Below are 14,871 nucleotides of genomic sequence, written 5' to 3'. Positions count from 1 at the left end.
TGTGTGTGTGTATAATAAACATAAAAACTCATTTTTGCTGAGCCACTTAAAAGTACGTTACAAATATCTTGACACTTCACCTCTAAATACTTTAACGTTCATCTCCTAAAATTGAGGACATAATCCAACGTAACCGTACTTTGTTACCATACCTATGGAAATTAACAATTCCCTTAGGATTATTAATAACCAGTGCATATTCAAAATTTCCCCATTGTCTCTAAAATGTTCTTATAGCTCTTTTTTTCCCCCAAACCAGGATTCAACCAAAGTTTACCTTAGTGAGTCTCCTTTAATTTATAACATGCTTTATTATTATTATCATTATTATTATCATTGTTATTATTATTTTCCTGACATACACATTCTGACCTCTAATAGTGCTTCTAAGTGGGGAAGGACAGGGCCACCCTTAGGTTGTACAGGGGGCTGTCTTTGGAGGTAGGGGAGGATTGAGACTCGGGGCTGCGTGGGACGCTGTCTAGGATTGGGGCAACCTGCCAGGGGCACTGTTGGCCAGGCCAGTCCCAGGTCCCAGAAGGGACAAATTGAAGAAGATACTCCAAGACAAGATGCCCCTTGAAATGTGGAGGCTGAACAGGGGCCCTGCTTGCCCAGGTCAAGGGGAGCACTGGAGATGTAGGTGGGATATGGAGAGAAGTGTCACCATAGTGGAGAAGCGCATGTAGCTTGTGTAGTTAACATATCCAGGGGTTACTTTTTCAGATACTCTCCCCCCTCTAGGTATGCTCCATTGCATTTCCTCTTTCTTTACCCTTCATTCATTCAACAAGTATTTTAGGGCACCAATTATGTGCCAAGCACTGTTTTAGGCAAAGTTCAAGCCAAAAATACCAGCCCCCATAAAACTCACATTTTAATGGGGGAGACAGGCAACAATATATATAAGTAAGTATATGTAACATACACACATATTTTATAGTGAAAAATGGTGAGGAGGAAGAAAAATGTGCGGTGGGGGTGAAAGATAGTGTCAAGGTCAGAGTGACATGTTACAATTTCTGATAATGAATTGGTTATCTATTGCTGAATAACAAATTATCCCAAACATTAGTGGCTTAAAACAGTAAACACATATTGTCCCACAGTTTCCATGGCTTGGCTATGTACTCTGGCTCAGGGTCTCAAGGCTATAATCAAGGTATTGGTAAGGCTGCAACTGTCTCGGGGCTTAAATAGGGAGGATCCACTTCCAAGATCACTCCTGTGGTTTTTTAGCAAAGATTTCGTTTCTTTTTTTTAATAATGTTTTAAGTATTTATTTGGGGGAGATAGAGAGACAGAGTGGGGGAGGGGCAGAGAGAGAGGGAGACACAGAATCTGAAGCAGGCTCCAGGCTCTAAGCCTGTCAGCACAGAGCCCGATGTGGGGCTCGAACCCATGAAGCGTGGGATCACAGCCTGGGCTGAAGTCAGACGCTCAACCGACTGAGCCACCCAGGTGCCCCTAAGATTTCATTTCTTGTCGAATGGTTTGGTTTCTTATTCAGTTTCAGTAAGACCCTTAGACCCTTCTTGACTCATGGCCAGAAGCTTTCCCCCAATCCTTGCCACATCAACCTCTCCATAGGCAACTCAAAACATGGCGGACAGCTTCCATCAGGGTTAGCAAGTGAGAGATCAGGGAGGGCAAGCAAGGAAGCCACAGACCACTCATGAGCCAATCTCAGAAGTGACATCCCATCCTTCTTGTTGAATTCTGTTCGTTGGAAGTGAGTCATTAGGGGGGCACCTGGGCCGCTCAGTCGGTAAGCATCCACCTTTGGCTCAGGTCATGGTCTTGTGGTTTGTGAGTTCAAGCCCCACACTGGGCTCGCTGCTGTTGGTGCAGAGCTCACTTCGGATCCTCTGTCCCCCTCTCTCTGCCCCTCCCTTGTTTGTGCTGTCTCAACAATAAATCGACATTGAAAATAAAAGTGAGTCATTACGTCCAGCCCACACTTAAGGGGAGAGGATTATACAAGGGTACAAAGACCAGAGAATGGATATCACTGGGGACCCTTGAGAAGCTGCCTAGCACAGGTAGAGCAGCCAGGAGAGGCTCCACTGACAAAGTGACATATGAATAAAGACATGTGAAATATAAGAGGGGAAGCCATGTCTGGAGGAAGAGCATGCCAGGCAAAAGGAACAGAGCATGCAAAGGTCTCCAGGCAGGAGCAAGACTGGTATATTCTCCCTGGAAAAATCATCAGCTAGATGGTCTCCAAGGCTCTTCCTGTCTTTAATGCATTTGGAATCAAAATGTGTTAATCAATAAGATCCTTTTATCCAGTGACAGTATACCATTTGGCTGTGTGCAAGGCCAAGAATGCCAGCAACCCGGAGCTCAGCCAGTGAAAAGAAAGTCAATCAGGCCTGCACGTAGACCCCAGAGCTTTGTTTTTAACAGGGTAGTGTGTGCTTTTGAGGATCTCACAGTACTTGTCTTTGGACTCCAAAAATATCTAGCAACAGCTGCTCTCCATCTTTTCATGGGTTGTTAACCTGGAGTCCGTGCCCCAAACTCAGGCTCCGGGAACTTGGATGAGAAAATTTTACATCTCTGGTTTTACTGACTTCAACTGAAAGTTAGCATGATCTTTCATTATGCGTGCCTGTGTTGTAGCCCCCTCCCTGATAACCCCGATGGCCCTACGCTTGAAGTTGACACGCTTATGCAGTGTGCCCCCTGCCATATTACCAGGGATGGTCTGTGTGACCCATAGGATGTGGAAGTGATGGTATGCCCCTTCTGAGATGAGATTATAAAAGACTGCAGCTTCTGTCTCGGGCTCTTGTTCTTTTTCTCCATCACTCATACTGAGGGAAGCCAGCTGCCATGTCTTGAGGACATCTGACAAGGAGCTGAGGCATTCAGCCAAGAGCCAGCCAGAGGTCCAGACCTGCCCATAGCCTAAGGAGTGAGCTTAGAAATGGATTTTCCAGATTTCATAGATTCAGCCCCAGCCCATAGCTTGACTATGGCCTGGTGACTCGGAGCAGAGGCCCTAAGAACTGTTTCCTGGATGCTCAACCCTCAGAAACTGAGTGTGATGGTGTTTGTTGATTTTAAGTTGCTACACTGTTTATGCAGCAATAGAAAATGAATAGATTGGGTAGATGACACAGTAGCATTAATAGTGTCTGGAACTTTGTCATCAATAGAAATTGCGGTGTTTGTTGTTGTTGTTTGTTGTTTGTTTGTTTTTAGAGAGAGTTAGAGAGCACAAGCCAGAGGACAGGGGCAGAGGGAGAGAGAGAGAGAGAGAGAGGGAGAGAGATTCTTAAGCAGACCCCACACTCAGTATGGAGCCCAGTGCAGGGCTCAATCCCACGACCCTGGGATCATGATCTGAGTTGAAATCAAGACTTGAACCGTCAACTGACTGAGCCACATCCACAGATACTTTCATATTATATTATCATTATTATAGACAGAGTCAATATGCCATCATTATTCTGAAAGTACAGAACTTGTTTTTCGTATATATTTCTATACAGAGAATATAGAGAAGCTTGTATATTATTTTATCACATTTTAAAATATCGTGATAATTGAATTTCAATATAACTGCGGTCTTTTATAATTTTATGCATGCATCTTAGTTCTTTGAATTTAAAAACATTCTCCTGAGAAAGGGTCCATAAGCTTCACCCGACTGCCAAAGCACACAAAAAAGGTGACGGATCCTGAATTTGGAAGCGTGGTTTCTCCCTGCTGATGTGCAAGGAGTCTGAGAACACTTCCTACAGGCACAAGTAAGTTCTGCACAGCCAAGACGGCAGGATCTTCCAGGTTCTGGGCCAACTGTCTGCATGAGGACAGGAGATGCGCATGACTGGCCAGGCTAGCCTGTGGGACCCTTAGTAGGAAGGAGGCTGGAGCAGCTTTTGGAGCAAGCCTGGACTCCTCCGGCACTGCGAATGCCTCCTGCCCATGATTTGCATCAAACACTGCCCTTCCTTTTCATCCAGTCTCAGAACTGCTCTTTTCATTGGCTGCCAACCCTGAGGCACACAGAGCACAGCGGAATGCAGCCACTGTGCTGACAACCCTGTGAAAGTCAGCACAAAGCACCCATGCGTTGAGAGGCAGGAGGCCAGCTCGTGGCTGGAGACAGCCCAGAGGGAGTGAGCCGACAGGGGACTCCTGTTGGAAGACCATTGTCTCTCCTCTTGATGCTCAGGAGGACACTGGCCTCCAGGGGGCAGCTTCCTGGCCCTTCATGGAGGGGTAGGGATCATCAGGAACTCCTTTTCCATGAAGAGAGTTTGCCCTTGTTAGACGTCCGAGGTGGTAAAGCGAGAAGAAAGCTGGAAAATGCCCATCACCCTCTGGTGTCAGTCGCATTTTAGAGATGGGACATGGAGAGGTGAAATGTCTTTCCAGGACCACGAGAGACTCATTTGCCAAGGGGCAGTTCAAGGTTTCAGTGCCCTAATAGACTGTCTTGTTGACTCTTGCATTTCTAAGGCCTGGCAGGGGGACAGACACATAAAAATGTGTTGAAGGAATGAATGAGTACAGCCCAATTTTCTTTGTCACAACAGATGATAAATTGTTTCCCTGCCTCTTCGTCCTCCTTTGTTCACTCCAACGTCTAAAATATACCCACATTTTGTCAAGTTCCTAGGTCACAAGAGTGCGTTTTGTTGTGAATTTGATAATCCTAGGGTCGTTATCACTTTAGCTTTAAAATGAATCTGTACTCCAGGCTGATCCAACACCACATGGTGGGAGAGAGCAGGAGGGAAGAGGAAATGAAAGTGCTAGGAACTCTCCGTGACCTGGGAAGGGTTGGGAGACAGGGACACCCCTGCCCAGAGGCCAGGGTGGACCTTAGCGCCGTGTATCTCCACTGCCTACAACAGAACCATATATAAAAAACATACAGCAGGTGCTCAGTAGAGACTTGTTGGTTTGCTGATTGGCTGACAGATGAGTGAAAGCACCCTAGAAGTTGACCCCTGGTGGCTTCCACAACCTTCTCTATGTAGTTGCAAACGAGATGTGTTGCCAAGAACTCAGATCCCACCTAATGGATGCAAGCCAGAGCCAGATCTCAAACGTGCCTTTCTGGGCTTCAGTAATGAGGATATGAAGAGTTCAGGTGAAGTTCTGTATTGCACATATGTGCATGTATGTACTTTGCCAACTCTCTACGCAGCTCACAGGAGCTGGTGAACATCTATCAAGGGCAGACAGCCAGACCCAAAGTTGTGACATCATGATTCCAAAGCTGAAAGAATTTATCTTCCCCATCTCCATTATAGACAGCAGGAACTAGGTCTTAAAGAGTCACACTGTGACTTTCAAACACTGTCCCTATCATAGGGTTTTATATACGTATTATGTAACATACACACACACACACACACACACACGTGTGTGTGTGTTATATATTATATAACATATATTTATATATATAACATATATTTATATATAATGTATATACAACATGTGTGTATGTACATATGGTATACCATTTTTATCTAGAAGTATTCCCATAGAGATCAAATTTAAAAAGTCAAATAGAAAAAAAATGTATATTCTATTTCAGCTTGCTTCTTTAATCTTCTCCAAACACTTCGATGCGTGCTTACTTGATGAGTTCATGAAATGGATACTGTATGTGTTTTGCATTTCTATAAAATCCTTAGAAAAGTATACCAAATAAAGGATTTTTTCCCCTTCTGTGACATATTTGAGAGGGAAGGAGTAAAGGAGGCATATTCCCCGAAATAGTTAAAGGTAATGTGGTTTAGCAATTCAGATTGGTAAATGTTTATTGATACCCTACTCTATGCAAGGCAGGGAGTAGTGCCTTGGAGAGTGAGAAATCCCCAGAGATAACAATCTGTGCCTTGGGACACCCTAAATCTATTATATACACAATAGACTAAAGTGTATATGTATATGTATATGTATATGTATATGTATATGTATATGCATATGTATGCAGAAAGTACAAGATGCAATAAAAGACTGCAAGCAAAATATTTTGGAATGACAAAATATAGTCAGTTTTGGTGGAAGAAGTGAATAAGAAGTGAAATGAGGAGATAGTGAATGTAGGGATGTAGGGCTAAGGTGAAGGGAGGAATGAGAGGAAAGGCAGGGGCCAGGAAAGAATTCCTTGTCTCCAAGTGGGGAGTATGGAGGCCAAATCTACCCTTCAGACATTTGATCTTTTTCTCTCTTTCTCTCAATGGACTCCAGAGACACAGGAAGTTGTTGGATCGGGTGCATAGAGTAGGGAGCGAGGAGAGGGTTGACCTTGTCAAAGACCAGCTTTACTCCCAGACCTGCCTGAGAAAGGAAGGTTGAAGGGTCCTATGACCTAATTCCTTTCTACTCAAGAATCTCTATCTTTACTTTGCCTAAGTGTTTTTCCATGTTCGGGCCTCCTTAATGATAATAATAGATGTCAAGATGAAATAAGGCAAGAGAATGTACCTGAGTACTGTCTTTTGTCTTTCAACCGGGCACCTAAGTACACCCACAAATCAAACTCTACTCAGAAGAATGGTGATGTCGAAGGTATTGTCATTGTCCTTGATCTTTTAACCCCTGTCTTTAAAATGACTCTCTGACCTGCAGTTAGCACTTTTTCTTGGCAGCTTTTCTTCAATATTATCCTTCCTGTTTTCCTTCGAACCATTATGTTATCTATTTCCCTGCTGAATATGATTTCCTCCCTATCCACTCATTAGCTTATTTTAGCTACTTATTCTTTCCCGACTATTGCTTTCTTACAAACTTCCCACATATGTCCTCTTTGGCACGTTTCCAGCCATTTTCCTTCTTCACTCCTATTTTGTGCAGAGTTCATAAAAATGTATGTGATTATATATATAAAACCTATTCCCAAGGGTACGCTTCCAGGAAGCAGCTCACAGGCTCCATTCATCAAATCCCACACTGTAACCAAAAGCTTGTTTAAGTACTGCCCTTCTGATAGCAGATTCCGTTTGGGGCCTTTGGAGCAGAGTCCTGAGAATGTAACCTAACACCCTCTTTCCCCTTTCTGCTTGCTTGTCAAGTGAGGTAAGCTGTGTGAAAGACATTGAAAGCTGTGGTATTTGTCATTGTTGTTACTGTTTATTTGCTCATGCCTTCATTAAACAAGCACTTATTGAGCACCTACTATGTGTTAGTAGAGATAAAATGTGAACAAGATAGCATGGTCCAGGATGCAAATGGTGAGAACAGCGACAACCACAACAAAAAACAAAAGAAAGAAAACGACACGGCTTCATGATTCACAGATCTTACGGTCTAGACCAGAGTAAGGGTGTCAATCAAATAGTTGCATGACTGGGTATAAAATTACCACTGGGCTCAATGCAATGAAGGAAAGGTTTCTCATACCATATAGTAGGGGGTGGGCACCTAATCTAGCCTTGGGAGGAGTCAGCCACCCTGCTATATGTGAGAGCTGGAGTGTTAGTGGGAGCTGACTATGCCAGCAGAGATGCCAGGGAGGATGGTTAGAGTAGCATCCCAGGCACAACGTACCTCAAGGTGGGAAGCCACAGGGTTAGTGGTTTTGGGACTTGCAAGAAGGTCAGTGTAACTACATGGGAGAGCAGGGAGGCTGAGATCAAGGAGGGATGTGGTCTGTGATGAGGCTGGAGAGAAATGGTTGGGCCAGACCATAAGAGGCCAAGTTTCAGGAGGTACACTAAGGGCTTTTAGTTTATTACAGAGGGCACAGAAAGACAGCAAAGCATTTAAACAGAAAAGAGTTTCATTCTGAAACCTCACTGTCTGGATACAAGGAACTCATGCAGGTCTAATCCTAAATGCTTTCTAGGACAAGGGATCTTGATTGCCTCTCTGCTAGGACAAGGGATCTTGATTGCCTCTCTGCTGGGGCAAAATACAAAAATACCTGTCTATAGGCTGTTGCTGGGTGAATAATGGGTCCCAATACAAACCTGAAAGCTTCTGTTTTTGGATTCCTAAACTCTAAAAGGTTATTCTTGCATTCTTCTTGTACAGTAGGATGTGATTACCTTCAGTGAGGTTCTTGCCAACAAGTCTATTTAGAACCCAGTCTTTATGGCTAAAAATGGAAGAAAAAAATACATTGGGTCACCCCTAAATGCTGCCAAAGATCCTCTGAGCCTCACTTTTTACAGTTCAGAACAGATCAGAAGTTTAATGTTTACCAAGCCATTCTGTTATACCTGCTACATTGTCAAAGAAGCCTACACCTGTGGAGAAGGCCTCCAGGCGTCCTCCAAAATCCAGTCTTCCCCTCTACTTGGACAGATGACCAGACTAAATTCCCAGCCTCCCTTGTAGTTACATGAGTCCCTAGGAGGCCCAAGGACTGAGTTCTCTCCAATGAATGTGAGTCACAGTGATTTGTTCCATTTCCAGGTGGGGTCCATAAAACCCTCCCACTGTTGGCTGCTGGGTCAATTGATATTCAAGGTGACTTTGGAACCCACATGTAGAAGATGGCAGCACAGCTATTAGCCTGAGTTCCTGAATGATTATAGAGGATAATGGCTCTGCCTACCAGAGCACCTGCCATGACTATTACATGAGAAAGAAACAAGTATCTTTTCATTAAGTTAGTAAACTTCTGAAATGTAACAAGTAACAGACCATTTTGATAACGTGAGGAGGCTCATCCTACAAACTAAAGGCTTCTTTTTTTTTTAATGTTTATTTATTTATTTTAAGAGAGAGGAAAGAGAGAGAGCATGAGAATGTGAATAGGGGAGGGTCAAACAGGGAAGGAGAGAGAGAATCAATGCTGTTAGTGTGGAACCCAATGTGGGGCTTCATCCAAGGAACTGTGAGATCACGACCTGAGTGGAAATTAAGAGTCGGATGCTTAACCGATTGAGCCACCCAGAGCCCCTAAACTATGGGCTTTCTAAAGACAAGGACGACACTACCACTGATTTTTCCTCGGGCCTACAGTCCCTATCATAGTGCTTGGCATACAGGAATCTTTCAGTAGATATAGTTCAACGAGTAGTATTGCTTAGGAAACATTATGTGATGGGCTTGCAAATTTGCTCATGCAACAACTCAGATATGCAGAGAGATACACTTCTGAACCTGGTCTTTCTCATGATGTGTTCTTAGCTTGGTGGTTAGGGTAGGTGGAAGGGATAACCAAATGTCCAAGTTAAACCTTTATCTACTGCCATGTTTAAATAGCCTCATTGGGTAATGTTTAGTCTTTGGGGATAACTGCTCATATTTGTATTCACTTGACTTTCTCCAAAACGGTGTCTAGGAAAAACACTTGAGTAAAATGGTCTCAGAGCTACCTGATATTCTCCCACCTCCTAGGTGGCCTTAGCTGTGGAAAATCTGAGGGGTGCTGCTGAATTCTTTCTCAGCTTAGTTTGGGTCCTGTGGCCGCTTCTTGTTTATTCAAATCTCCTCAGTTTTTTTGCAGGGTGGCCTCCTCTTGATTTCTGTCATGCCATTCTAGAGCCCTCACTCAGATTTCCCCCAGCCTTTACCACGATATTTCCTGACTTTGTGGTGGTCCCAAGGATCACTCCCTGGCTCTGTCTTTGGGGTTCATGCCATATAGGGGTCAAGAGAGAAGAAAAGTACAGTCTAGATCCTTATCTGAATGCTGTTCTCTTAACTCAGCTGCACTGTCCCTTGTTGGTATGGGGTCTACTGCACAGACATGTCTTACAGATTCATAACAGGAAGTAAAATAAAAGCCCAGTGAAGGAAATTCAGGATCCATATGCCTGACAGATTTTCTCTTAACTTTCTTTTCCTTCTTCCTACATTCACCTGGAGCCAAAAAGGATACATTTTCCTCCTTCCCACAGATCCTCCTTCTACCCAGCAAATAAGCCCCATGGGCTGGGAGTTGTCTGACCCCTAATTGTGCTGTAGGTGTGGTTCTTGCTACCTTAAATGGGAGATAAAGGACTTGGGAAAGCCTTTCTCTGTCACATATATCTGACTCTCAAGTCTTAAGAAACTCTTACTTTTAATGTCAGATGTTAACAAATCCAAAAATGTTGATGAAACTCAAAGACGTAAGTCTTGCAAAAGATGATTGCAAATCTTGTTCCTGTTCCTCCATTTCTTTCAGAACAGGTGTTCCACAATAATTAAATGGATCTCTGGGTCCCAGGTAACTTGGTCTGACCAGAAAGTCACACACTAGGAAATGAAAAAAGGAAACTTCTATTAAAATTATATTTTATTCTGAGTCTGTTTGGGGCTTAGGACATCCTGAGATGTTGTCTTATAAAACCAGATATGTAGACGGTGAGAGGGCCATGATCTCATCTACCCCCAAGGTCTTTATCAGCTGTGACGTTGGCATAGGTGTCTGTTGCTTAACTTAAAGTATCAGGGGTGAAATTCTCTTTACAAAGAAATTCCATTGCCTCTGACTGCTTCCCAAGTTTGGACAGTGGATTTTCTGGAGATGAATGCAGAACACAGACAAGAAGCAGCTAGTTAGTTCTAGTCATCCCCCAAATCATCTAGGAGCTCATTAAACTAAAGACAACATGGATAATCATGTGACTTGTTTACCTCTTCTCCTTTCAGAAATATTAATTTAAACGTGGTTTTTCAGGTCAGACCATCTAAAGCAGACATCTTTAAAGAAAGACAGGGAGGCGAAAGCCTTACAAGATATTAGTATCTATTATTCATTCTGACATTACGACAACAAAGGAGGTGTGACTTCTTAAAAATCAAAGTATATAATGTTGTGAAATCTTCACAATGACCAGTGGTGTGGTCACAATATTATCTTCCTTTCATTCATGAAGAAACTGACACTTGGAGAAGTTAAGTGGCTGAGTCAAGGTCCACAGGGAGGAAACAATCCATAAATGGAGTCAAGAGTTGAGCTAAAGCCTCTTGGACCTATTTTCATTTCATATGCACACTGTCAGTCCTCATGTCTAAATGTTATTTCTTTTGATTTCCAACATCTGCTGTGGTTTGATCGTTTTCTTTTTAAGACCATCGTGGCATGTTAATTGATCAGAGCCCAAACAAGTGGATGGTGATGCCCTGCAGACTTCCATGATGTAGGACTTGGCTTATTAGTCATTTAAATCATGCTATAAAATAATCCCACTCCTACCCTATTGCTTTAAGCCATCTGCTTTGGGATGATCAGAGTATCAACCTAATTAAAAAAACACTGAGTTAGAGGTCTTTTCGTTTTGTCTGTTTTGTTTTTGATGATAGCTCAATACTGGGGGCATTGCTGGGAGGCATTTGCTGCAAACTTCAAACTGGGTCACCTGCCTCATTTATGTGCGGAGCAGACACCTGCCAAGGCTTGTCTTTCCAAGATCTTTCTCTGTAAGAGAACATGGGAATAGGAACATGAAGAGATTTTCTTCCCACTGAGTTCCATAGGTCTGCCCAGCCAGGAACAACCTGGGAGCAGGCAAATATAGCAGAAAACTCATTTATACATCAGCCAATCTGTCTGGGTTTGGTTTCTTTTTCTACGTAACATAGCAGAAAACTCATTTATACATCAGCCAATCTGTCTGGGTTTGGTTTCTTTTTCTACGTAACAGTTTGTAACAGTTCTCACGCATGTAAGTTGTCCAAAACCACAGACAAATTTTAAAAAGAAGAAGAGGAGGAGAAAGAGGAAGGAAAAATAAAAGATGTATTTCTGTCTTTAAACACTCTGAAAACCTTTTGTAGAATGAAAGACTATGCACTGAGCCACGGCAGACCTCATTCTACCCCCGCCTTTTCACTTTTCCTCTTATACTGCTTTATCCAGACAAAACATCCATTAGTCCCTCCTGGTATGTGTAATCGAAGCAGTAATTCACGGCTTTATTAGTTTAAAACATAGCTACTAGCTTATATCATAATTCTGTGACACTTAATTGAATTCTAGAATTGATCAAATAAAGCCACCTATATTCAACCGGCCGTCTGTGAAAGAGCATAAACTGGAACATTATCAGACCAGAGCCATTTCTTCCATGCTCCTGCGTCAGGTCTGAGAGTCTCCCTCTCACCGAAATTTCTTAGCATTACTCCATGGGCACTTCCCAATTAGCATTGCTTCTTAGGAACCTTTAGCAAGAGTTTAAACATTTCAGTGAAGCTTATTTATTATTTTACCTATTAGCAGAGATTAGCTTCAGCAATTACAATTCCCATTTGTTATAGAAGCCTGCAGTGGATGCCCAGAGCAGGCTGAGAAGAGGATATTAAATGGAAGGGTATTTTAAAAGCATAAATAGGGTTAGTCACAATACAAGTGTGAAACGAAACATGTCAGTGGTCTCAGATATCTCTCTGACTTCCATTCCGTAATCACTGGTTTATGTGTTTACTATGAGGACAGTTGGGTACTCATGAAGACAGACAGCAACTTTCTAAAGGGATGGGACCCAAAACTAACTGGTTTTGAAGAGGGAAGGTGGTAAGAACTATGGGTCATTGGTGATCAATCACCATATGGGTCTGGGGGTCCTGGAAGTGAGCAGGGGGGTTGCCTGGGGAGAAGCCAGGGGTACGGCAGGTCAGCCTATTTCCTGTCTCCAGCCTTTGTTCCCATTACTAGTTTTCTCTGTTCAGAACCAAAATAAAAAATATTCACAACCCTTGTGCTTGACATATCTATCTGACATGAGACTATTATCACACTGACAAAAAAATTCTCTGCTTTTCTTCTGGAAAGTGCTTCCCAAAAAAGCCCAGGACTCTTACTGAGTGAAGACGATGAAGAGACATTCTTCTCCAGCAACTTAACACTCTTTTACTTGAAGAGGCTTCAGGAATGACAGTTCAGATGAGCACAACAGATACTGCCCACTGTCACCAGTGCCAGGACTCTTTGGCCAGAGCAGCCTTCCCAAGGCATGTCTTTTTCATCACCATCACAAATTCCAGTGGGGACTGGCAAGCGACAGCAAGTTGAGAGTCTAAGTAAACCTAGAGAACTTGCAGTCACGTTGGAATTTACAAGGCCCATTGGTATTATTCCTGCTTTAAAGTGGAATATAGGATCAAAGATTAAGGACATGGTTTACCTAATGCCTGGCCATAAGAGAACCTCAATGATTAAGCCCCGTTTTAGTAAGCAGGTGCAGAGAAATAAGCTGTTATTTGTTAGAACGGAATCTTTGAGAACAATATACGTGGCCATTTGGGAGGAAACAATTTATATGTTGTTTATAGTGCTTAAGCCCAATATGGTGGATTAAATTTTTTAGATGCTATTATACGACTCTAATCATTATATTCTGGAGTAAAGGTGTATAATCATTCGTAATTCATAGGTCTTACACATCTATTATTTATACCATATTGGTTAGCTTGGGCAGCTATAACGAAATAGCATAAATTGGGTGCTTAAACAATAGAAATTTATTTTCTCACAGTGAAAGAGGCGAAGATTCTGCTATCAAGAGAGCAGCATGGTCTGTTCTGGCAAGAACTCCCTTCCTGTCTTGCACACAATCACCTTCTCACTGTGTCCTCGCATAGTGAAGAGGGAGAGAGCGAGTTCTTTGGTGTATCCTCTTTTAAGGGCACTGATTCCATCAGACCAGAGACTGCCTTCGTGACCTCTAACACTGATTACATCCTAAAGGTGCTGCTATCTCTGAATACCATCACATCAGAGCTAGCACGTCAAAGTATGCATTTTAGGGGGACACAACCATTCAGTTCCTATCATAGAGCAACATGAAACTCAAAAACATGGTCACGTGGAATAGTGAGAAAAAATTTAAAATACCTATAAGCATCGGAACCCAAAACTTATACCATGCGTGCCTCCCTATTTGTGACTCTAAAATCTACACTTCCAGAAATGTACCTAGAGACATGTTCAGACTTCACACACCTAAAAATGGAAGACCAGAGTTTTATATATGAGAAGCACCATCTGCTTCATCAGGTAACTTAATATTTTGAAACTGAATCATCTCCCAATTATGATTAAAATTCATTGCAGAAAACGGAATGACTAACTTAACAGCTCAATATTTAAATAAAATTTGGACAATTACTGATTCTAGCTCATCATCCTCATCTGAAATATGAGAATATATACCCTATCTATGGTGGAGAATTGCTTTGAGTCTTAAGCAAATTGCTATAGTTGCAAAGACTTACCTGAATAAGTGGATGTTATTATGGTCTGACATTGCAAGTATTTATTTAGCTGTAGGTGTCTGACACTCTGCCATATTCAAGAAATAAAAAATTAAGTAAGACATGAGTCTCTACCTTAAAGAGATCACCACCTGGTGGCAGAAACAAATCCATGAATTGCTCTAAACAATTAATTGGGGTACAATGTAAAAAATAAGATGAGAAAGCTGTGTACAGGATACTATGGAATAACCATACACTGAGAGTTTAATATGGGGCTCAGAGACTAGTCATTTGGCATGAAAATCTGACCAATCATTTGCTTAGAACTTTCACTTGTCTCCTAAATATCTTGCCAAGACTCTTCCTGTGTAGCCTAGATTAGCTACATGAATTTTGGAGCTGTACTATATGACACAATGAATATTTAGGAGAGTTACATCATCTTGGTAAATTGACTCCTTTATCATCAGCCCTCTTTATCCCTTGCAATGTTCTTTGCTACTTTGATATAGTCACTCTTTATGGCTTTCTATGGACTTGTGTTAGCTTGGTATACATTTTTTAATCCTTTCACTTTTAACCAATTTATATTTTCATATTAAAAGTGGGTTTTTGTGGGCAGCATGTAGTTGGATCTTGCTTTATAATTCAATGTGGCAATCTCTGTCTTTTAAGTGAAGTGTTCAGATCACTTATAATTAATGTAACTACTGATATGGTTGAGTTAAAATCTACCATCATGTTATTTGTTTTCTTTTTGCCTCA

This window comes from Panthera tigris, chromosome A1 (genome assembly GCF_018350195.1).
Source record: "Panthera tigris isolate Pti1 chromosome A1, P.tigris_Pti1_mat1.1, whole genome shotgun sequence".
In the NCBI taxonomy this organism is placed as follows: Eukaryota; Metazoa; Chordata; class Mammalia; order Carnivora; family Felidae; genus Panthera; species Panthera tigris.
Note: the sequence above shows the minus strand (reverse complement) of the source record.